The following is a 23,007-nucleotide window of genomic DNA, read 5'->3' as shown; positions in this document are numbered from 1 at the left end:
CATTTGAACTATATTTTTTCTTCCAATCCGTGAGCATGTAATGCTTTTCCATTTCTTTGTGTCTTCTTCAATTTCCTTCATAAGTTTTCTATAGTTTTCATCATACAGATCTCTTGTATCCTTGGTTAGGTTTATTCCTAGGTATTTTATGTTTTTTTTGTGCAATTGTGACTGGGATCAGTTTCTTGATCTCTCTTTTTGTTGCTTCATTATTGGTGTATAAAAATGCAACCGATTTCTGAACGTTGATTTTGTACCCTGCAACTTGGCTGAATTCTTGCATCAGTTCTAGTAGGCTTCTGGTGGAGTCTGTTGGGTTTTCTATGTAGAGTATCATGTCATCTGCGAAAAGTGAAAGTTTGACTTCTTCTTTGCCAATACTGATGCCTTTTATTTCCTTTTGTTGCCTGATGGCTGATGTTCGTACTTCCAGCACTATGTTAAACAACAGTGGTGAGAGTGGACATCCCTGTCATGTTCCTGATCTCAGGGGGAAAGCTCTCAGTTTCTCCCCATTGAGGATGATGTTAGCTGAGGGCTTCTCATAGATGGTTTTTATGATGTTTAAGTAAGTTCCTTCTATCCCGACTTTTTCTAGGGTCTTTATTAAGAAGCGATGCTGTATTTTGTCAACTGCCTTTTCTGCATCTATTGACAGGATCATATGGTTTTTATCTTTTCTTTTGTTGATGTGATGTATCACACTGATTGATTTGCGAATACTGAACCAGCCCTGGAACCCAGAAATGAATCCCACTTGATCTTGGTGGATAATTCTTTTTATGTGCTGTTGGATTGGATTTGCAAGTATCTTGTTGAGGATTTTTGCATCCGTATTCATTAAAGATATTGACCTGTAGTTCTCTTTTCTTGCTGGATCTCTGTCTGGCTTGGGAATCATAGTGATGCTGGCTTCATAAAATGAGTCCGGAAGTTTTCCTTCGGTTTCTGTTTTTTGGAATAGCTTGAGAAGAATTGGTATTAATTCTGTTTTAAATGTCTGGTAAAATTCCCCAGGGAAGCCATCAGGTCCAGGGCTCTTATTTGTTTGGAGATTTTTGATAACTGATTCGATTTCTTCACTAGTTATGGGTCTGTTCAGATTTTCTGTATCTTCCTTTGTGAATTTTGGTAGTGAGTGTGTGTTTAGGAATTTTTCCATTTCTTCTAAGTTGTCCAATTTGTTGGCATGTAATTTTTCATAGTATTCCCTGATAATTGCTTGTATTTCTGAGGGGTTGGTTGCAATAAGTCCATTTTCATTCGTGATTTTGTCTATTTGGGTGCTCTCTCTTTTCTTTTTGATAAGTCTGGCTAGAGGTTTGTCAATTTTGTTTATTTTTTCAAAAAACCAACTCTTGGTTTCATTGATCTGTTCAATTGTTTCTTTGGTCTCTATGTTGTTTATTCTGCTCTGATTTTTACTACGTCTCTTCTTCTACTGGGTTTGGGGTGCTCTTGTTGCTCTGCCTCTAGTTCCTTTAGGTGAGCTGTTAAATTTTGGACTTGCGTTTTTTCTAATTTCTTGAAATAGGCCTGAAGTGCAATGTACTTTCCTTTTAGGACTGCCTTTGCCGCATCCCATAGAGTTTGAATTGTTGTATCTTCATTTTCATGTGTTTGCATATATTTTTTAAATTTCTTCTCTAATTGCCTGACTGGCCCATTCATTCTTTAGTAGGGTGTTCTTTAACCTCCATGTTTTTGGAGATGTTCCAGACTTCTTCCTGTGATTGATTTCAAGTTTCAAAGCATTATGATCTGAAAATGTGCATGGTATGATCTATCTTGGAGAATGTGCCATGTTCACTTGAGAAGAAAGTGAATTCCATGGCCTCAGGATGTAGATAGAGTTCTAAATATATCTGTCAGATCCGTCTGGTCCAATGTGTCTTTCAAGTCCATTGTTTCTTTAGTGATTTTCTGTAGGGCTGATCTATCCATTGCTGTAAGTGGAGTATTAAAGTCCCCTACTATTAGCACATTCTTATCTCTAAGATAAGATTGTTTCTGTTTGTGATTAATTGTTTTAAATATTTAGGTGCTCCCATATTCGGTGCATAGACATTTATGATTGTTAGTTCTTCCTGATGGATAGACCCTGTTATTATTATATAATGCCCTTCTTCATCTCTTGTTATTGTCTTTAATTTAAAGTCCAGTTTGTCTGATATAAGTATAGCTACTCCAGCTCTCTTTTGATTTCCAGTAGCATGATATACATTTCTCCATCCCCTTACTTTTAATCTGAAGGTATCTTCCAGCCTAAAATGAGTTTCCTGTAGACAGCAAATAGATGGATTTTGGTTTTTTTATCCATTCTGCTACCCTATGTCTTTTGATTGGAGCATTCAGCCCATTTACATTCAGTGTTATTATTGAAGTATGTGGGTTTAGAGTTTTTGTTTCTTTTGTTGGTTTCATTTTTGTGTTGGTGTCTCTGGTATCTTTTTTCCTTGTAACTCTTCCCTCAGAGCGTCCCCCTCAGGATTTCTTGTAGCGCTGGCTTAGTGGTGACAAATTCTTTCAATTTCTGTTTATTTGGAAAGACTTTTATCTCTCCTTCTATTTTGAATGACAGGCTTGCTGGTTAGAGGATTTTTGGCTGCATATTTTTTCTGTTCATCACATTGAAGATCTCCTGCCATTCCTTTCTGGCCTGCCAAGTTTCAGTAGATAGGTCTGTCACCACTCTGATAGGTTTCCCTTTGTATGTTAGGGCCCTTTTCTCCCTAACTGCTTTCAAAATTTTCTTTGTCCTTATATTTTGCCATTTTTACTATGATATGTCGTGCAGAAGATCGATTCAAATTACGTCTGAGGGGAGTTCTCTGTGCCTCTTGTATTTCAACGTTTACTTCTTTCCCCAGGTTGGGGACGTTCTCTGCTCTAATTTGTTCCAGGACTCCTTCAGCACCTTTCCCTCTTTCTTCCTCTTCTGAGATTCCTATGATACGGATATTGTTCTGTTTGACTGTATCGCTGAGCTTTCAAACTCTTCTTTCATGTTCCTGGATCAGTTTGTGTCTTTTTTTTCTCAGTTTCTTCTTTTCTATAATGGTGTCTTCTAAATCACTTATTCTCCTTTCTGCCTCTTCAATCTGTGCATTGGATGCCTCCAGTTTATTATATATCTCATTTATCGCATTTTTAAATTCATCATACCTATTTTTAAGCTCATGTTGTTTGTAGCCATAGTTTCTTTGATGTCCTCTATGGTTTTTACAAGCCCAGCGATTAATTTTATGATTATTGTTCTAAAATCTTGTTCAGTTATGCTGCTTATATCTGTTTTGAGCAGTTCTTTAGCTGTCAATTCTTCTTGGAATTTCTTTGGAGGAGAGCTCTTTCGTTTCATCATTTTGGTTAGCTTTCTATCTCTTGTTAGTTTTAATGACTTGTTATGCTCTCTGCACCTGCAAGCGCTGCTGTACCCAAGAAGGCTGTTTGATTGTCCAGGGCCCATCCATTCAGAAAGCGTTCTTTGAATGGTATCTCTCAGTTTCTCTTGTTGAGATCTTGGTTAGTTTATTTTCCTACTTGTAGTGGTATTTGGGACTCTCCACCATGTGTACTTTGGCTTGTTTCTTGAGTTTGTCCTGGAGAAGAAAACAGACAGACAAACACACAGGGAACAGAGGCACATAAATGCACAGACAAATCCAACAATCACGCAAACCGAGAGGGAAAACGAAAAAGAAGGAGGAGGGAAGGTGAATAATAGAAAATAAAAATACATTAAAAAGTCAAAAAGAAGAAAAAAAAAGGAAAAAGAAGAAAGCCGACAGACAAAGAACGGTTTAAAGCATATAACCAGATCTCCCAGCTACAATTAAATAGCCGGGTGTATGCAGTGCTGGTTGAAGAGCATAGAGACAGAGAGAGATGACAGGGCAAGGATGAGGCAAAATTGGAAATAGAATGAACTGGCAGAAGGGATAAGAAGCTCTTTTCAAAGAGCAAAAGGGTGGAATATGGTTGAAGAGGTAAGAGAAAGACGCTGGTGTTATGCAGAGAAACTATATAGTCTGATTACTTGTGAGAGAAAGAGATGAAAAGGTAGGTAGGTGTAGAATTTACATCTACAGAATGGATTAAATGTGACTGTTTAAGCAAGCCGGTGACCAGAATTAATCAGGGCAGTGCTCCGATTAAAAAAAAAAAAAAAAAGGAGGAGGGCAGATCTCCAGCAGTGATGGCCGTGGTTTGAACCAATGTGTCAGGCGGGAGTTCTGCCTTGGCGGTTGCGGGGAGGAGAGTGGCGGCGCTCCAGTCCCTTCTTGAACCAAGCGCTGAAACTCACTTTTTTGGGTGTGTAAACTCCCTGTGCCGGGGGCACAGCCAAGGTGGGTCGCGCTCTATATCCCAGGCCAGGCCTCGTTTCCCAGTCCCAGTCCGCGCGCCCCACTGAAATTGCCGGAAATACAAATTTGCAGGCGAACCCCTCGGGAGCAATTCCTTGCCTCTTGCCTTCTTCCTGAGGATTGAGTCAGAAGCCGCTGCTCCCTTCTGCAGGTCGGGTTGGTGAGCAAGGACGGGGGTCGCCTGGGACGAGTGTTTCCTGCCTCGGGTCAGCTGGAGAGCGGGAAACCCGGTCCCTCTGTGTCTTGTCACTCAAAACACGAACTCGCGGGCAAATCTCCCAGTTTAAGCCCTTCGCCTCCCCTCTAGGGATCCAGCCGAGCCAGAAGCACAAAGGCGCGGTCGCCGCGCGGCGCCCCCAGGTTGAGTTGGTGCGCAGGGATTTGGCACGCACGCGGTTGTTTTCCTGGGGATTGTTTGGGGCAAGTGCGTCCGCTTAGGGTCAGCTGGAGAGCCGGAGACCAGGTCCCTCTGTGTCCCGAGCGGAGGTTTTTCTGTTCCCCAGTGACAGGGACTGTATCTTGAGCAGTTTCGGCCTCTCTCTTTCCCCTCTCACTCCCCACAGAGGGGGATCGGCCCCATCCCTCTGCGTCTCTGGTCCCGGCCAGATTTTTTTTTATCTTCCCCAGTTCGCACTCACGTTAGAAGGTTTTCTCAGCGGACTCTATCTCTTTGTCCTCCCAAACTCAATTCTGTAAGGGTTCCTACGGCTTCAGGTCTTCTCCATGCGAGATATGGGGTCGAGTGCAATGTACGGAGCTCCCTACTTCTCCGCCATCTTGCCCCTCCTCTCTCAAGTTGGTTTCCATATAACACCCAGTGCTCATCCCCACAAGTGCCCTCCTCCATGCCCATCTCCCCCTTCCCCCCCACACCCATCAGTCCTCAGTTTGTTCTCAGCATTCAAGAGTCTCTCATGGTTTGCCTCTCTCCCTTTCTTCCACCATTTCCCCCCTTCTTCTCCCCCGTGGTCCTCCATTAAGTTCCTCCTAATCCTCCTATACGTGCAAACATATGGTATCTGTCCTTCTCTGCCTGACTTATTTCGCTCAGCATAACACTCTCAGAGTCCATCCATGTTGCTACACATGGCCAGATTTCATTCTTTCTCATTGCCATGTAGTATTCCATCGTATAGATAAACCACATCTTCTTGATCCATTCGTCCGTTGATGGACACTTAGGCTCTTTCCATGTTTTGGCTATTGTGGAGAGTGCTGCTATGAACATTGGGGTACATGTGCCCCTATGCATCAGCACTCCTATACCCGTTTGGTAAATTCCTAGCAGTGCTATTGCTGAAGCCCAGTAATGAGTCTTATGGCTGTTATTCTAAATTCTTGTTCAGATATATTGTTTATATCTGTTTTGAACAATTCTATGACTGTGATTTCTTCTTGACCTTTCTTTCGGGGATAATTCTTCCATTTTGTCGCTTTGACTAAGTTTCTTTCTTTTGCATGTTTTATTTTTGTTTTGGATGCTTTAAGAGCTTGTTATGTGTCTTACCCCCTTGAGAGTTCTACCATATTACAAAGGGGTCACACATTGTGGAGGGCCTGGCATGCCAGGACGTGTTTCTGGTGTATTCTGTATGCACTCTATTGTTGCGTTTTGCCTGCTCTTTCCCACTGGTCAGTTCTCTGCAGAGCTTCTCCTTGAATTTATTGGTGGAGTCTTTGGACCTTTAACTGGGTGTGTTTTGATTTGTTTGTTGAAGTAACCCTGGAAAAAAGGGAGGGGGGCCTGATCCCATAAAAAGAGAAAAAGGAAAAGGGAGACAAGAAAAACAAACACACAATAAAAAAAATAATAATAAGACTTGGGCACCTGGGTGGCTTAGTCGGTTGAGCGTCCGACTTTCGCTTAGGTCATGATCTCCCGGTTCCTGGGTTTGAGCCCCCTGTCGGGCTCTGTGCTGACTGCCAGCTCAGAGCTTGGAGCCTGTTTCAGAGTCTGTCACTCCCTCTCTCTCTGATCCTCCCCTGCTCACACTGTCTCTCTCTCTCTCCTAGAAATAAATAAAACATTAAAAAAAATTAAAAAATATGACTCATTTTAGAGAAACAGAAAGAAAAATAAAGAAGGAAGACAAAAGATGGAAAAAGAATAGGACCTTGATAAATCTGGGAATAAAAAATTTTTTTTTAATGTTTATTTATTTTTGAGAGAGAAAGAAAGAGAGCATGAGCAGGGTAGGGACAGACAGGGAAGGAGACACAGAATCTGAAACAGGCTCCAGGCTCTGAGCTGTCAGCACAGAGCCCGATGCAGGGCTTGAACTCACAAACTGTGAGATCATGACCTGAGCTAAAGTTGGACACTTAACCGACTGAGTCACCCAGGTGCACCAACCTTGGCATTTCTTGAAGGCTCATGGATTCTTGGAACGATACATGAGCTGGGGCTTGACTTTGAAATCTCCACTTGCATTATCACAAAACAAAAAGGTGAGACAGTGTTCCTGAGCTTGTGACCAGGCATTGCATTCTATTCTTCTATAACGTAGGTCCTCTTTGGCATCTTTTTCCAAAATAAGCCCCATCTCACCACAGTTAAAAATTTGCTCTGACAGGTAACACTTGGAAAACATGAGCTTCTGGAACTTAGTAGTGAATGCCTCAGCTGCCTTAGCATCCGAACTCACACTCTCACTGTGCCTCACAACACAATGGATGCAACTTCTCCTCTTGAACTCACCAAACCATCCCTTGCTGCCTTGAAGCCTTCTTCATTTTTTGTTGATGTACCTGACAGTTTACTTATGAGGGTGGTGTCTTTGACTTCTCGAAGATAAAGTTCTCAATCACAGTATCACCTGCTAGGTGCTTCTCATTTATCCAAACCAGAGCAACTTATCTACATTTTCCAGAGCTGCAACCATTTGCAAGGTTGTAAAATCTTGCAATCGCGGCCACTTGCAAACCTTGTTTGTACTTCTCAATGATTTCCTTCTTAACTTCCACCGTAATCATCACCTTCTTCTTACCACCTTTCTTTTCAACCTTTTTGAAAAGGGGGCCATTGTGTACGCTCACACAGATGTTGACTATGGTACTGTGTTAATGAACTCTTGTCATATACTGTATTTAATATAACTGGCAATAAGGCAGCAGAGGAAGGGTCAATAACTGCAGGTAGCCTGACTTAGAATGAAACAAAGCTTTCCTAAGCTTACTCTTGTATGGAAAAACAAAGGACTGTTCATAGGTGCTTTCAGGTGACAATGAATACACTAGTGCCAGTTGTGGGCACCTTCCAACATTCTCAAAATCACTGATTTCTGCCCAAATCCATGACCTGATACTGAGCATCTGAGCATGGGAGACAATAACCCACAATCCTGCAGAGAGAAAGCAGGGGGGAATTCATTGACTGATTATGGACTGGGTTTGGAGTATTGCTTGTACTTTACTGTTCTGTTTTCTGGAAAGAAGGAACCCTAATATTTGCTCTTTAGGCTATCTAGAGCTTATTAAATATAGAGTCAGATCTAGACACTTAAACATTATGAAGGCATCTGTACCAGATTAGAACATTTCTTTATTTTTAAACCATTGAGTAGGTGTATATAATTGTTGATCAGTTAAACACAGTGAATGGACACCCATCGTTCTGATCTTAAACCAGAGAGGCCAGATTGACACAGTTCAAAACATTTAAGACTAACGAAAACATTAGATTTAGCCTTCCTTAGATCTATGAAGCAGAAATACAAACTGTCTGTTTTTTCCAGTCAACAACGTTTAATAGATTTATACAAAGAAACAATGGAGAAAAAGCTGAACTCTACCATGTAATGCCAGCTAGTAAAATAGAAGTAATGGTACAGGGAACCCTTTGGTCACATCCAAGATTTAATTGATGTGAACATTTTAGAAATTGGCTTCAGATCTCCCTTTTTTAGAAAAGAGGCAAAATGTTACATGAAATCAGGCACCAGCTCCTCCTCCCATGCCCTCCCCTTTCCCCAGAGGTAATGACTTGCTCTGGAGAGGGTTTCATTCTATGCCTGAGACTTTTAATAGGTGTTTGATACTTCTTACTTGTTTGTATTCATCAATAATATGTAATATAGCTTTTAAAAAAATTACGTAAATGCGTCATAAGCTAATTTTTTGGTCACAGACTGAAAAAGTCCCTGGTCTTTTTTACATATATCATTGTTGTTCTATGTAATCTCCTTCATTTAATTTATTTCTTATTTATTTATTTTAATGTTTATTTATTTTTGAGAGACAGAGAGACAGAGAGTCAGGGAGGAGCAGAGAGAAAAGGAGACACAGAATCTGAAGCAGGCTACAGGCTCTGAGGTGTCAGGAGAGAGCCCGACGTGGGGCTCAAACTCACGAACTGTGAGATCATGACCTGAGCTGAAGTCAGACACTCAACCGACTAAGCCACCCAAGTGTCTCTAATCTCCTTCATTTTAACTGCTGGGTAGGATCCCACCTGAGGAATAAAGCAGAGCTCATTCCCCTACTGAAAGGCAGTAAGTTGAAATCACTGTTTTGTTAGTAGAGGAAGACTTTCATATCCTAGAACATGTTTTGTTATGTACAGGCTGAAGAGTTTCCCTGGGGCATATATTAATGCCCTAAAGTGGAGGCTGGTTGCTAGCTCTGGGGCAAAAGCATCTTTACTGAGAATGGATATTGCCAGAATACTCCTTGAGTGGTTCTTCGAATTCACATGTCTGCCATGAAAATAAAGAATTTTAATTTGCCAGAACCTTAACCCACTCCACTAATGTAACTAGCCCCTGGGGACTCTACACTCTTCACTTTGCCTGTAGGAGAATGAGTTCACTGACTACGGAGTGTGAGGAAAACCATATGCTGCTGTAGGGACTCTTGATGGGTTTCATTCCACAATAGAATTTTTGCAGGTTTTTGGGCAGATATGTAGTAGGTTAATGGAAGGCTTTCAAAAGCCACTTGGGATCTACTCTCTTGGTAGAAGATTTAAACTTATTTCTCTCAGAAATTAGACAGCAAGCTAATCACAAAGGGTATAAATACTTGCGGAATGCAAGAAGCTTGGTGTATACGTAAAATGTGGTAATACTTGTTTTCGAGCACAAATGGCAACTTTATAAATATCTGCCACATACTAGGCCAAATAGCAAATTTCAGTCAATACCCAGACATGGAAGGCTCTTTAAACACTGTGCTATGAAGGCAGAAAACTGAATAAACGGATAAGCTGAAAAGTACCGTCTGCATAGAAACTGTGTGTGTGTGTGATGAAAGAATCATGCTCGAAGAAGAAACAATAATGGCAATTTCGAAATATGTCTGAGTGACAGTAAAAAACTTTATATAGAACACCCAGGATGCAACCCAGGTGGGCCTGCGGGCAAATTTTAAGTGTTAAGATGCTTAACATAGAAAAGAAGAAAAAGATGGTTGTTATAGAGCTAATTATCCACCTGTAGAAATAAGAAAAAGAACAAACTCAAAGGAGAAAGAACATAAACATGAACAAGAAACAGAAATATCTGGAGATGGGTTTTCTTTTCTTTTTAAGCTTATTTATTAAGTTTTGAGTGGAAGAGGTAGCACAATTGGGGGAGGGGCAGAGAGAGAGAGAGAGAGAGAGAGAGAGAAGAGGTGAAACAGAATCTGAAGCAGGCTCCAGGCTCTGAGCTGTCATCACAGAGCCCAATGCGGGGCTTGAACTCACAAACCACAAGATCATGACGTGAGCTGAAGTCAGACACTTAACCAACTGAGCCACCCAGGCTCCCTGGGAGTACTCTTCTCTTAAAACTTTTTATTTTGTGGAGGAGTTTGTTGAGGATTATCTTTAAGTTTAAGATTTGTTAAATCTCACCGATAAAGACATCGGGGCCTGGTACTGTTTTTTGATGGAGGGAAATTAGTCGCTCACATTTTATTTTTTATTTTATTTTTTTTAACACATCCAAACATAGTTTACCCTTTGGATGCAAGCATAGTTTAATAACAGGAAATAGATAATACATCATATCAATAGGTAAAATTTAAGAATAGATTAAAAAATAAATTAATAAAATGTAACACCTAGTCATAATTAAAAGCAAAAAAATACTTAGCACATTAGGAATAAAACAAAATTGACTTCACATGCACAAAATCTAGATTAAATCAACTGTCATTATATTTAATGGTGAAACACTGTCAATATTCCTCCTAAAATCAGAAGATAGATAATAGTATACAAATTCTAAAATAATTTAAATATTTTTCTGGGGATTCTAGTCCATTGGATAAGTTCCTGGTGGAATAAAGAGTTAAGTGTATACATAGGAGATATTTCTAAGATTTTAGAAAGTGAAAAATTAGCTGATTTTGCTCAAAGTACCTACTTATCAAAGAAATGAAAAAACAGCAAGGAAAATATATTTGTCTTTATAAAATTAAGGGTTTTTTTTTTTACTTTAAAAGTAAAAAAAATGGGAAAAGTGTTTTAAAACCCTCACAAAGTGTATTTGTGTGTGTATGCATGTATTTGTGCACATATTACTTATACTTCAATAAGTTTCAAAAACATAACAAATTGATAATGCCTCAATACATTGAGAGCACATATAAGTCTTTAATAAAAATTCTTTTTTTAAAAATTCATGTTTTAAATTTACATCCAAGTTAGTTAGCATATAGTGCAACAATGATTTCAGGAGTAGATTCGTTAATGCCCCTCACCCATTTAGCCCATCCCCCCCTCCCATGACCCCTCCAGTAACCCTCTGTTGTTCTCCATATGTGTCTTATGTTTTGTCCCCCTCCCTGTTCTTATATTATTTTTGCTTCCCTTCCCTTATGTTCATCTGTTTTGTATCTTAAAGTCCTCATATGAGTGAAGTCGTATATTTGTCTTTCCCTGACTGACTAAGCCTCTAGTTCCATCCATGTAGTTGCAAATGGCAAGATTTCATTCTTTTTGATTGCCAAATAATACTCCATTCCACACACACACACACACACACACACACACACACACACACGTATGTATGTATAATATATATAATCGTCTTTATCCATTCATCCACTGATGGACATTTGGGCTCTTTCCATGCTTTGGCTATTGTTGATAGTGCTGCTATAAACATTGGGGTGCACGTGCCCCTTCAAAACAGCACACCTGTATCCCTTGGATGAATACCTAGTAGTGCAATTGCTGGGTCATAGGGTAGTTCTATTTTAATTTTTTGAGGAACCTCCTTACTGCTTTCCAGAGTGGCTGCACCAGTTTGCATTCCCACCAGCAGCGCAAAAGAGATCCTCTTTCTCTGTATCCTTGCCAACATCTGTTGTTGCCTGAGTTGTTAATGTTAGCCATTCTGACAGGTGTGAGGTGGTATCTCATTGTGGTTTTGATTTGTATTTCCCTGACGATGAGTGATGTTGAGCATTTTTTCATGTGTCAGTTGGCCATCTGGATGTCTTCTTTGGAGAAATGTCTATTCATGTCTTTTGCCCATTTTTTCACTGTTATTTGGGTGTTGAGTTTGGTAAATTTTTTATAGATTTTGGATACCAACCCTTTATCTGATGTGTCATTTGCAATTATATTCTCCCATTCTGTCAGTTGCCTTTTAGTTTTGCTGATTGTTTCCTTCGCTGTGCAGAAGCTTTTTATTTTCATGAGGTTCCAATAATTCTTTTTTTTTTTTTTTGTTTCTTTGCCTCTGGAGACATGTTGAGTAAGAAGTTGCTGTGAACAAGGTCAAAGAGGTTTTTGCCTGCTTTCTCCTTGAGGATTTTGATGGCTTCCTCTCTCCAATTTAGGTCTTTCATCCATTTTGAATATATTTTTGTGTGTGGTGTAAGAAAGTGGTCCAGGTTCATTTTTCTGCATGTCGCTGTCCAGTTTTCCCAGCACCACTTGCTGAAGAGATGGTCTTCATTCCACTGGATATTCTTTCCTGCTTTGTCAAAGATTAGTTGGCCCTATGTTTGTGGGTCCATTCTGGCTTCTCTATTCTGTTTCATTGATCTGAGTGTCTGTTTTTGTGTCATCATATTTTATTTTCTTCATGGTTATTGCTCTATTCATATTGTGCCTTTATTCTGAGGTGAGGTTTGGTGATTTGCATTTATCTAGATAATCGTTCATTTCATCCACGCGTGACAATACACTGGCCTAGCTTTTGTGGTTGTCTCTGATAAACTTTTCTTGTATCTACCTGATAAGCCCTCAAGATTTTATCAATATATCAATTGAGCTTTCTCTCTGTCTCTAGAATCTGCTAGGTAGTATGTGATCACTTCTGGCCTATCTTCGGTAAGAACCCTGTTAGGTCAGCTTAGAAGGAATTACTCTACCTCTTGCTAATTTTCCATCCACTGACTTCCCCACCCCTGCTCCTTGGCTGTAAGTCACCACTTTTCTTATTGATTTGGAGTTGAGTCCAATCTGTCTCCCCTACTGCAAAGCCATTGTAGCAGCGTGCCTCACTCTCTGTAATGAGTGTCAGAACAGTTTTTCAATAACACATGGAAACCGGTAATTACAATATGGTTGATGAGGTGAAACGAAAGTACATAACAGGGGCTGTGGGGTTACAATGGAATCAATTAGGGGCTTGTAAAGTTTCAGGAATTTGTAAAGTATTAAGACAATAGAAGAGATGGTGTTTAGAATGAATTAAAAGACTGGGAAATAACAGGTGGGGGAGACTGAGAGAAATCAGCCCACGTTTATGGGCAGGGCAAGGAAGGACCCATAGAACAAGTGTCCACAAGAGCTTAGCTGTCTCATAGGCATTTCAATATTTTACGTCCTAATGGAGGCTCTGGAATGTTTTTCTTTCCCTCGCGTTTTCCCCGAACTACTACCCCAGTTCCCAATATCACAAAATGGTACCACGGCCTTCTGTGTGTTGAGCAAGCGAAAATCTGGATAAGGAGCCGTGAGGACCTTGCATGGTGGACGCACGTGTCGGGTGTGTTTGGGGACATGGGTGTGTTTGGGGCTGGAGATGGATGCCTTCCCAGCACTCCGTGGCCTGTGGCGTTTGTCCTGGGAGTTCTGAGGCTGGACTCGGGAAACCTGTCAGTGGGGATGGGTCAAGGAGAGCTGGGGCTGTAAGAAAGTGTAAGAGTAACGATAATTTTCACCAAAAATGAAAGTTCTGGCTGAAGAAACGCGGTGGATGTTCATAATCTTCTGTGTTGGGGAAATAGGACAATTCGTATACTTTTTCAGTGTTAAAACGGATTTGTTGACAGGAAAATCCAAACCTTTACACTTTGTTTCAGGTGAGACAAGCTGAGCGTCATCGTCAGGAAGAAGGCAGCTGACGGTCCACTTCCAGTGTGACTCTTTCATCTAGATGATACTTCCAGATTCTTTGTTCATCATCTGCTGAAAAGCACGTGTGACCCAAGCCAGTGCGGTCCCCAGAAACCCATCGTGAATTCCATATTGTCTGACAGAACGTCTTACACGTGGACTCTCAGACTCAGGTGGTACCTGTGGGTCTATGTGTTAGAAATCTGAACTCTACAAGTTTTCTGGTTTGCTGGTCACCAGAGAAACCTGATGTTCCTTATGCCCCAGCACTGCCCTGTTCCCTTTCTCTTTCTGTCAGCACAGGGCTCCCACCGTGAGCCTGAGGGTCCCTAGTCCATGGTGGTCACGGGGCTCTGAGGACGAGCAGCCATGGACTCTGTGAGACGGAACCTGCGTGCTGGCAGGTGCTCAGTCTCGGCCTCTCCCAGATCACCCGGGACCTATGTCAGTGGTTTATATTCTTGTTCATGGTCATGTGAGGACACCTGGTGTCTGAGGGGAGAAGGGAGGATGAGACTTCCCAGTAATGAGGTGTTAGCTTCTGCCAGTTCCCTGCTGAGGGTGGGTTTTTATTTGTGTGTGTGTGTTTCTTTCTAGTATATTCAAGCTGCATGAGGAATAGAAACAAAAGATAAACAGGAGAAAATGTAATTTGGATTATCTTATTCTACTCAGGCCTATAAAGTACAGACATGCAAGTGATCTCAGTCGAACACAGGACACAAAGAAGAGGGAAGGATGCAAGCGGTTAATAGTGACTCGACCGGTGACTCTCTGCCTCTTTAGCTGCAACGTACAGGACAGAGCTGGCCACCAGCAGGGCAGCCAGGAAGCAGCGTCCCAGGCTGTGGCTCAGGAAGAATCTGCTCCAGGTGGGACCTCATCCAGTCCATGTGCTCTGTTGGTCGCCCTGCTGCCCACCAAAATCCATCCCCACCAAGTCTGAAGACTTCTCAGCCAAGGCAAAAGCCGTGAGGATCAGGTCCCACTGTTCGGACTGCACCCCCCACTCCTCTCCGGCCTCTCGCAGAAGCTGGGATGCAGCTGAACCAGGGCCCCCGGCCCCTCTCGTCCATCTCATCTGCACACATGATTCAAACGTTCCCTTCTGGCGTCCACACAGGCTCAGCCTGCATGCATCCCCCTCTATTCCAGGTCTTTCCCTCGACCAGCTGCTGAAGCAAGATCATGAGAGTCACTGCTGAATCTTTCTGGTCATCCTGTCCCACATGGGAACTGTCACCAGAGACTCCATAGGTCCCCCACCAGCCCCAATATTTCTCATATCTCTCTACCACCTTCTTGTCCCCTCTGCCACGAGTCCACACTGTCATTTCCTATGTGGACCTGGCCGAGTCTACTGCTCCTGTAACAAATTACCACACACTTAGTGGCTTTAAAACAACACAATTTGTGGGGCCCCTAGGTGGCTCAGTCGGTTAAGCGTCCAACTTTGGCTCAGGTCATGATTTCGCGGTTGGTGGGTCGAGCCCCACGTCGGGCACTGCTGACAGCCAGCTCAGAGCCTGGAGCCTGTCCTCAGATTCTGTAACCACCCACCCCCTCTCTGACCCTCCCCTGCTCACGCTGTCTCTCTCTCTTTCTCAAAAATAAATAAAACATTAAAAAAAAATCCCACACACAATTTGTTATTCTGTGCCTAGGTGGCTCAGTCACTCAAGAGTCTGACTTCATCTCACGGCATGATCTTGCAGTTTGTGGGTTCAACCCTGCATTTGACTATGTGCTGACAGCTCGGAGTCTGGAGCCTGCTTTGGTTTCTGTATCTCCCTCTCTCTGCCCTTCCCCTGCTTGTGTGCTGTCTTTCTGTCTGCCTCTCTCTAAAAAATAAAAATTAAAAAAATTTTAAAAAGGAAAATGCTTAAAGAAAAACAATTTGTTAGAGTTTTTAATCTTACGGTCAGATTAGAAACCTGACACAGATATCTCCATAGGGATTCCCCAAATTAATCCGCCTATTTAAAGTTCCACCTATTGGGGCACCTGGGTGGCTCAGTTGGTAAAGTGTCCAACTTCAGCTCTGGTCATAATCTCACAGTTCGTGGGTTCGAGCCCCATGTCGGGCTCTGTGCTGACAGTTAGTTCAGAGCCTGGAGCCTGTTTCAGATTCTGTGTCTCCCTCTCTCTCTGACCCTCCCCTGCTCATGCTGTCTCTCTCTCAGAAACAAATAAAACATTAAACTAAAAAATAAAATAAAGTCCCACCTATTAACAATCTGAATTCCCTGTTGCTATGCCAGATCTCATGTTCACAGGCGCTGGGGAGCAGGGGATGGACACATTTGGGGGTCACACTATTGCCTATCAAGCTCAGTTTCCACCGTCTCCTCTCTCTGGGGCCTTCTCCATCCGGCAAGCACAGCATTACCACCATTATAACATCTGGGCCCTCAGTGTCCAGCCTACATTGTCCACTGTCCCTGGTCCCATCCCCTCTCCAGTGCCTTGGGCCTGGAGTTGCTTCTGGTTACAAGTCTACGGTGTCACTTCTAGCAACGTGAGGTTCTTCTCTGGGGTCCCTGATTTCAGTCCAGGAACTTCACATTCAGCAAATCTAAAGAGTATTTGAGGATGGGGGTTGGGGCGCCGTAAATCCTTGCCTTGGTCAGGAGGTGGAAATGCTCAGCAGGAGTTGAGGCCGGTGCGTGAGTGCCCTCTAGTGGATCGTTCCTGCTGCTGGAAGAGCAAACAGGGGCCTGGACAGGAGACAGGAGGGCTCAGCTTGGACAAAGGGCACTTTCAGGTTCAGAGGAGCCATATTTAGCAGTAATGAACTTACGGCTGCCTGTGGTTCAGCAGCCTGAACACTGCTTTTGCCAAGGATGTGACCACAAATCAGAAGGACACCACTGGGTTACAAATGCCATGTCAGCTGAGAGAAATTCTTGTAGACACTGGGACGCAAAATACGTTCGTACCACAAATCTATATGTGATGTCATTAGACATGTCCTCTAATGTAGCCACCATCCTGAGAGGAATTTAGCCATGAAATCAGAGTCATACCTTCACTTGCAAGAAATATCTTGTAAGAAGAACTTGATATAGTAGGAAGTCCTCTTTATCTTTAGAATCATATACCTTGGTGTCATTCCTTAACTATGATGACCCTAAAATGGACTTAGTTCATGGCTGGCCAGTGTTGGGATCTGGTTCCCGGCACCTGTGGGCTGACAGCACCCTGCCCTCCAACCCTGGGCCCTTTTCTGAACCACAGGAGCCTCGTGCTCCGTCATTAAAGGAGAGGGCCTTTTGGATACACGTATACTGTTTCGAAGGGGCACATGCACCCCAAGGTTTATAGCAGCGCTATTGACAATAGCCAAACAATGGCCAGAGCCCAAATGTCCAACAACAGATGAATAGATAACAAAGATGTAGTACATAAACACACGCGCACACGCACGCACGCGCACACACACACACACACACACTCACACACAATGGAGTATTGCTCAGCAATCAAAAAGAAATCAAAAAAGAAATTGCAATCAAATCTTGCCTTTGCAGCTACGTGGATGGAACTAGAGGGTATTAGGCTAAGTGAAAGTTAAATATCATATGACTTTACTCACATGAAGAATTTAAGATACAACACAGATGAACATAAGGGAAGGGAAACAAAAATAATATAAAAACAAAGAGGGGGACAAGACCCAAGAGACTCTTAAATACAGTGAAAAAACTGAGGGTTGCTGGACGGTTTCTGGGTGGGGGGATGGGCTAAATGGGTGAGGGGCTTTAGGGAGACACTTGTGACAAGCACTGAATGTTACACACAGGCGATGAATCACTGGAATCTACTTCTGAAATCTTTATCGTACTATATGTTAGCTAACCTGGATGTAAATTTAAAAATAAATTTTAAAAAGGTTAAAAAAAGGGAGGGTCTTTTGGAATTCTCACCATTCACCTGTCCACCTCTGGAGTCTGAGCGGAGGGAGGTTGCGGGGAGGGGGACGGGGAGAGGCTGGCGGGGTGGGCTATGCCCTCAGGTGAGCAGACGGCTGATTGGCCGGTGAGGGGTCTGAGCGGGAGATCTGTGCGCCCCCTTGTGACTCAATCCCGACCCGCTCCAGAAAGCTGAGCTCCTGTCCTCTGTGCACATGCATTGACATGGGGATTGTATCTGAATTCCTACGACAGAGCACTCACCCTGCCCTCAGTATCAAGGGCAGGAGGTTGGAGCTCCAGAGCACAGTCCGCACCGTTTCTCCCCAAACCGCATGACGACCACAAGGTGTGGTTGTATAGGCCATGCCAGTCTGGGCGTGTTGGGGTCACCGCTGTTTGGAGGTGCTTTCCCATGAAGCTGCCCTGATCCTATAACACGTCCGGTGTCTTGGACACGAAGAAGGGACACGGGGCGCAGGGTTTGCTTGGCTGGAGGCTTTTTACATAAGAAGTGTGTTTCATCGATTTTTTTTTTTTTCAAACCTAGAATCATCTCCAGTTTGGTCGTTGATTTGGCCAGAGCAAAATAGCAGATGAAATTTTTAAAAGAATGAAAATCATCTCATTAGGGATTGAGAGACACTCAGGGCTTCCCATTTCTGTGAATTCTGCCTGGCTCGAGTTGCTGTGGAATTCACATGGAAGATGAACACACGCTTTTGCCCAGTAATGCAGGGCTGGCTTCCCCGGCGCAATCTGTACAGTCTTGCAGTGATTTACATGCGCGGGAGCTGGGGCGCCTGGCCGTGTCAGTAGAAAGAGCCTGAGACTGTAGAACTCGGGTTTGTGAGTTCAAGTCCCACTTTGTGTGCTGAGATTACTAGAAAAAATAAATTAAAAAGAAAAAAGGAGCTTGTGATAGGTGTCATTGTGTGCTTTTTACATCTTGAAATTCTTAATTACTTTGACCAAGGAGCCCTGCATTTTCACTTTACATTGGGTCCTGCCATTTTGGTAGCTGGTTCTGCGGGGAGAATTGACCACGGAGGGGCAGCCAGGGTGCAATAGTACTATAGGCACCAGAGGGGGGCAGCACCACAGGGTAGTCTGAAGAGATGGGCAATGTGCGCCAGGAGTTTGGCTTTGTGTACTGCCTTTGTGTTCTCATAGGACTCTAAGTATCTCCACCCCTTTACCGTTTCTCCCCAGGTCACTGAAAGAATGTTCTCCAGCCCGGATGTACTTCAGGTACACATTTTTGACTCCACAATCCAAGGTGGGGGCCTGGGTGATCGTAATTACTCTGTTCATACAGGAATAGCATTAAACAGTAGAAAATGTCTACGCTAAATACAGGCCTTAGGAAACTACTACAGAGACAGAGAAGGGAAAGTGTTTGTGGCTTCTGGTGATGGGGAAGAAAGTACTGAGTTCCTATTTTCCAAGAGGGAAGTGAAAAGTCACTAAGTAGCCTCAGACCATGTTGAGCAGAGATGACTGGGGTTCCGTCCGCGGGAGCTGGTGCTGTTTCAGGGAGGTCTACTCAGCGTGGCCCCTGATAGAGAAGTCAGGGCTTTCCTGGGGTCACCCTGACACAGAACACTTGGTGACACAGGGCTTATCATGGCAACATCCAGTGTGGTCACCACCACATGAAAGAATGTGGGACGGGAGGAGCCAGAACTGTGGGCTCACATTGTGAACATGAGGACGAGAGTAATAATTGCCTTGTTGGAGCTGCAGTGGGGCTGCTGACCGGTTCAGATGTCCCTGGGCTGTAGGTCATCCACATCACAATGACACCTCTGCTCTGGTGGTTAATGTCTCCTTTTGAACAATGAGGCCAAAGAGCTAGAACAATGCACACTGCCCCCCTCCCCTGGGTGAGCCTCAAGAGAGATGTTCCCATTGGGTGGCGGTTCCTTTCATACCCTGTCCCCTGCATGGTCTCTCCTGACCCAGGGTCCTTCCTCAGGGACTTCAGATTCATGACACCCCTGGATCCCGGCCCACATGTTCCTGAGAGGGCAGCCCCCAACAGGAAGGCATCTCAGGCCACCAGCAGGCAGGGATGCTGGGGCTTCGTGGACCCAAGAGGCAAAGACTCCTAGATAAAGGGAAGGTCAGTTCAATAAGCCCAGGGCTGCGGAGCCCAGTGTGGGTCCGTCGGCTCAGGGCTGCATGAGCATCAAAAACTGTGGGAAGAAATCCAGTTTCTGACTGTGATTCTCAAAGGTACCCTTAAATGCAGATTGATGTCAGTCCTTAGAGCACCATCTGGCTCCCTGGGGTGAGGATGGATGTTTTTCTAAGAATTGCTCTGGAAGCATTTCCTGTGACTTTGAAGCTGTCACCTGCTCTGAGGGGATTTCCATTATGTTCTATGCTGGGGCTTATGAGTGGGAGGAAAGTCATCAAGAGATAATTTTGGAATTTTGAAAAATGTTCTCTTAGTTTTAACCGTCCCTTGACAAGAAGCGAGAGACACTTCTATCTCCTGTGCTCAGCTGAATGTCTTTCGAAAAGGCAGAGATTGTCTCTCTCTCTTTTGCTCTTTGTGACGCTTATCTTCTTAACACTGAGGTGTAGGTATTCTTTATGTTTTAAATGTTTCTTTATTTTTGAGAGAGAAAGAGAGAGAGTAGAGGAAAGGCAGAGAGAGCAGGACAGAGGATGTGAAGCAGGAGGGGCCCTGTGCTGAGAGCAGCGTGCCCCAAGCAGGGCTCAAACCCGCGGACCAGATGGCGAGATCATGACCAGATCTGCTGTCGGACGCTCAACTGATTGAGCCACCCAGCTGCCCCAAAGGCAAAGGTTTCCTTACACATAAAGGGAACTTCAACAGACACACAGAGAGAACTGGACTTTGGAGCTTCTCAGCTTGCTCATCTTAAGTGGCTGCCTCCTCCTCATCCCTAGTCGTCATTTTTCCTTGCTTTATTGGTATTTTTTAAAAGTCTTATGTTAATTTTTTTAAAGTAAGCTCTACATCAGGCTTCCCCTCAGACCCCAAGATCCAGAGTGCCATGCTCTATGTACTGAGCCAGGCCGTCGCCATCTTCTCCTCACTCTCCTTTTTTATGTTGAAGATACATCTTAGACTCTTCAGCTCTCTTGAATGTGTTGATCTGCCCCCCTTCCACACTACTACCTCCTCTACCCCTCTTTCCTTCCCTGCCTGGCCCTTCCCTCCCACCTTGGCCCCTCAACTCTGGAGAATCATTGGAGCTTTGAGCATCCTCCCCACTGTGGGCTCTTGAGGGGCTCAGACCCCACAAGCGACCACCTGGGGCGGAAACAGGCTTACTCAGAACAGGAAACAAAGCTCACCACCAACTAGTCACACCCCTAGCTTTCTCTTTGAAGGCAGGAAGTTCTCAAGGGCCCCAGGGGTCTTCACCACATTTTCTCCCTTAAAGAAATCTATTACCGTTTTTCCCAGAGACAGGAGTAGAAGGCTCCTCAGGTGGTCATCATGTTAGGAGAGAAATTAATGCAGACTCTCCAGTGGAAATTCATGAGTCTTTATGCACATTGGAGAATTCCACTGGTGTGTGGATGAGGTGCTGAAGACCAAAATGTCTGCTTCTACAAATGAGCTGTGGCAGAGCTTGGACGCCCTTGAACAAGCAAAAGTGGATTTCCTTTCTGCTAACACATCCAATTCAGTGTTTAGGGTTGATTTGACAGGGAATTCATCCTAGGAACATCCAGGAAAGCAGAAACTGGAAAGAATCAGTGTATTCATGAACAGAGTCAGGGAAATGAGAGATAAGAAAATGGCCGGCAAGCTGGACGGAGGCTCAGCGTCATGAGTTGGGGAAAATCCCTGTTGGGAACCAAAACCAAAACATGCGTCCTGAGTTGCCAGAAAAGGAAAAAGGAGAAAAGAAAAAAACTAACCTTGTAGTGTTGATGTCCACAAAATGAAAAAGTCCATCATTTTTATTCCTTTCCACAAAATAGATGATTATGTGGCAATACAAGGTTTACATATATTATGGAATTCATTATAAAATCTACATTTAAAATTTTTTAAAGCTAAATATTTTTCCCCAGATAGATTTAGTTATCTTTATGTATTTTCTTATACAACCCTAAAGTTTTTCACATTGTGGTATATTTTATATTCATAGTTTATTACCTATCTTGGCAAGACTCTTATTTCCATGAGCAGGTCAATCTTGCAAGTACCAATTTATAAGCAAACCTAAAATTTAAGTTAAATGTTCTGTGTAAACATTTGCCTATTTTCAATGAACAATGATTTCATGAGGTATGCCATTTGAAGTCTTATGTACATCTGTTTTTAGTATGTAATATTAAGAATGAAATGACTTAAATGTGCATTTTTTTCCTATGTAGCCAATTCATCCTGGTTTCATGATAATCGTAGTTATTGATTTTTTTTGATATTTGACTTGTGAAATTAAGATTTTAGGGTAATATTTTCATTTTTGGCAATTTTCTCCGATGTCCCGTTTAAGGTAGAAAATATTCTCATTAACTTTATTTATTTATTTATTTATTTTTATTTCTTTTTTATTTATTTTTTACATTTTTTAAAAATTATTTCTAGGAGAGAGAGAGAGAGAGAGAGACAGCGTGAGCAGAAGGATCAGAGAGAGAGGGAGTCACAGACTCTGACACAGGCTCCAGGCTCTGAGCTGGCAGTCAGCACAGAGCGCGATGCGGGGCTCGAACCCACGAAACACGAGATCATGAACTAAGCGAAAGTCGGACGCTTAACTGACTAAGCCACCCAGGCACCCCTCATTAACTTTAGAAAGGAAATGAGGGGGTATATGGATGGCTGAATTTTGGCATCATGGCCATCTTCTGTCAAAAAAGGCTGTAAAGCTTGTATCACTGACTGTTTACTTTTCTCTTTTGTGCAAATTTGCCCTTGACATTACGAAGACGGGTTTTAGAAATCCTTCAGAATAGAAATCATTAGGAATTAGAAAGTCATGAAGTTTTGTTCTTATGCATTCTGCCCATGGTACCTCTGGTCTCATTTTTTGGATTTCTTAATGACATGTTTTTGAGGCAAATCAAGTACATGCAAGTATTTCGAACGAAATTCATGTTATATAATGTCACTTAAGGAGAAGAGGAACCCAGAGGAGATCATTTGGTGTGTATATTCTGATTCATTTTTCTGGAATGTTTGATACGGAGAATTCTACGTACTAAACCCTTTTGGAGTGTCTAAGTCCTTGAGTTGTAATGAAACGCTCCAAATGCTTTCAGTCTCTGAAACCACATCATTATGTATAGGAATGCCACATAAAGTACATTAATTTTTGAAACAGAAGTCGGGAAATTTTTCTGTGTGATTAATCTCCAGAAGAGACCTTGAATCAATGGGTTTCTTGACTGAGGCCAGAAGCTATTGAATGGACTGTGTAAAGCGTGTTAAACTTGTTCTAAGACACATGAAGAGGGAGTC

The 23,007-nt window shown here is 42.9% G+C and overlaps 1 long non-coding RNA gene and 1 pseudogene across 1 annotated transcript in view; both read left to right on the top strand.

Moving 5' to 3' along the window:
• Nucleotides 1–14,249, top strand: part of LOC120240835 — a 34,437-nt gene extending 20,188 nt beyond the window's left edge. The window contains exons 2-3 of the long non-coding RNA XR_005530734.1: nucleotides 13,608–13,814; nucleotides 14,239–14,249. This is a non-coding gene — a long non-coding RNA (uncharacterized LOC120240835). The remainder of the gene's footprint in view (nucleotides 1–13,607; nucleotides 13,815–14,238) is intronic.
• Nucleotides 14,250–16,789: 2,540 nt separating this feature from the next.
• Nucleotides 16,790–21,457, top strand: LOC120242492 (annotated as a pseudogene).
• Nucleotides 21,458–23,007: the final 1,550 nt, after the last annotated feature.

This window comes from Hyaena hyaena, unplaced genomic scaffold (assembly GCF_003009895.1).
Source record: "Hyaena hyaena isolate Hyena2069 unplaced genomic scaffold, ASM300989v1 scaffold_9, whole genome shotgun sequence".
In the NCBI taxonomy this organism is placed as follows: domain Eukaryota; kingdom Metazoa; phylum Chordata; class Mammalia; order Carnivora; family Hyaenidae; genus Hyaena; species Hyaena hyaena.
Note: the sequence above shows the minus strand (reverse complement) of the source record. Positions and strands in the feature narration are given on the sequence as shown.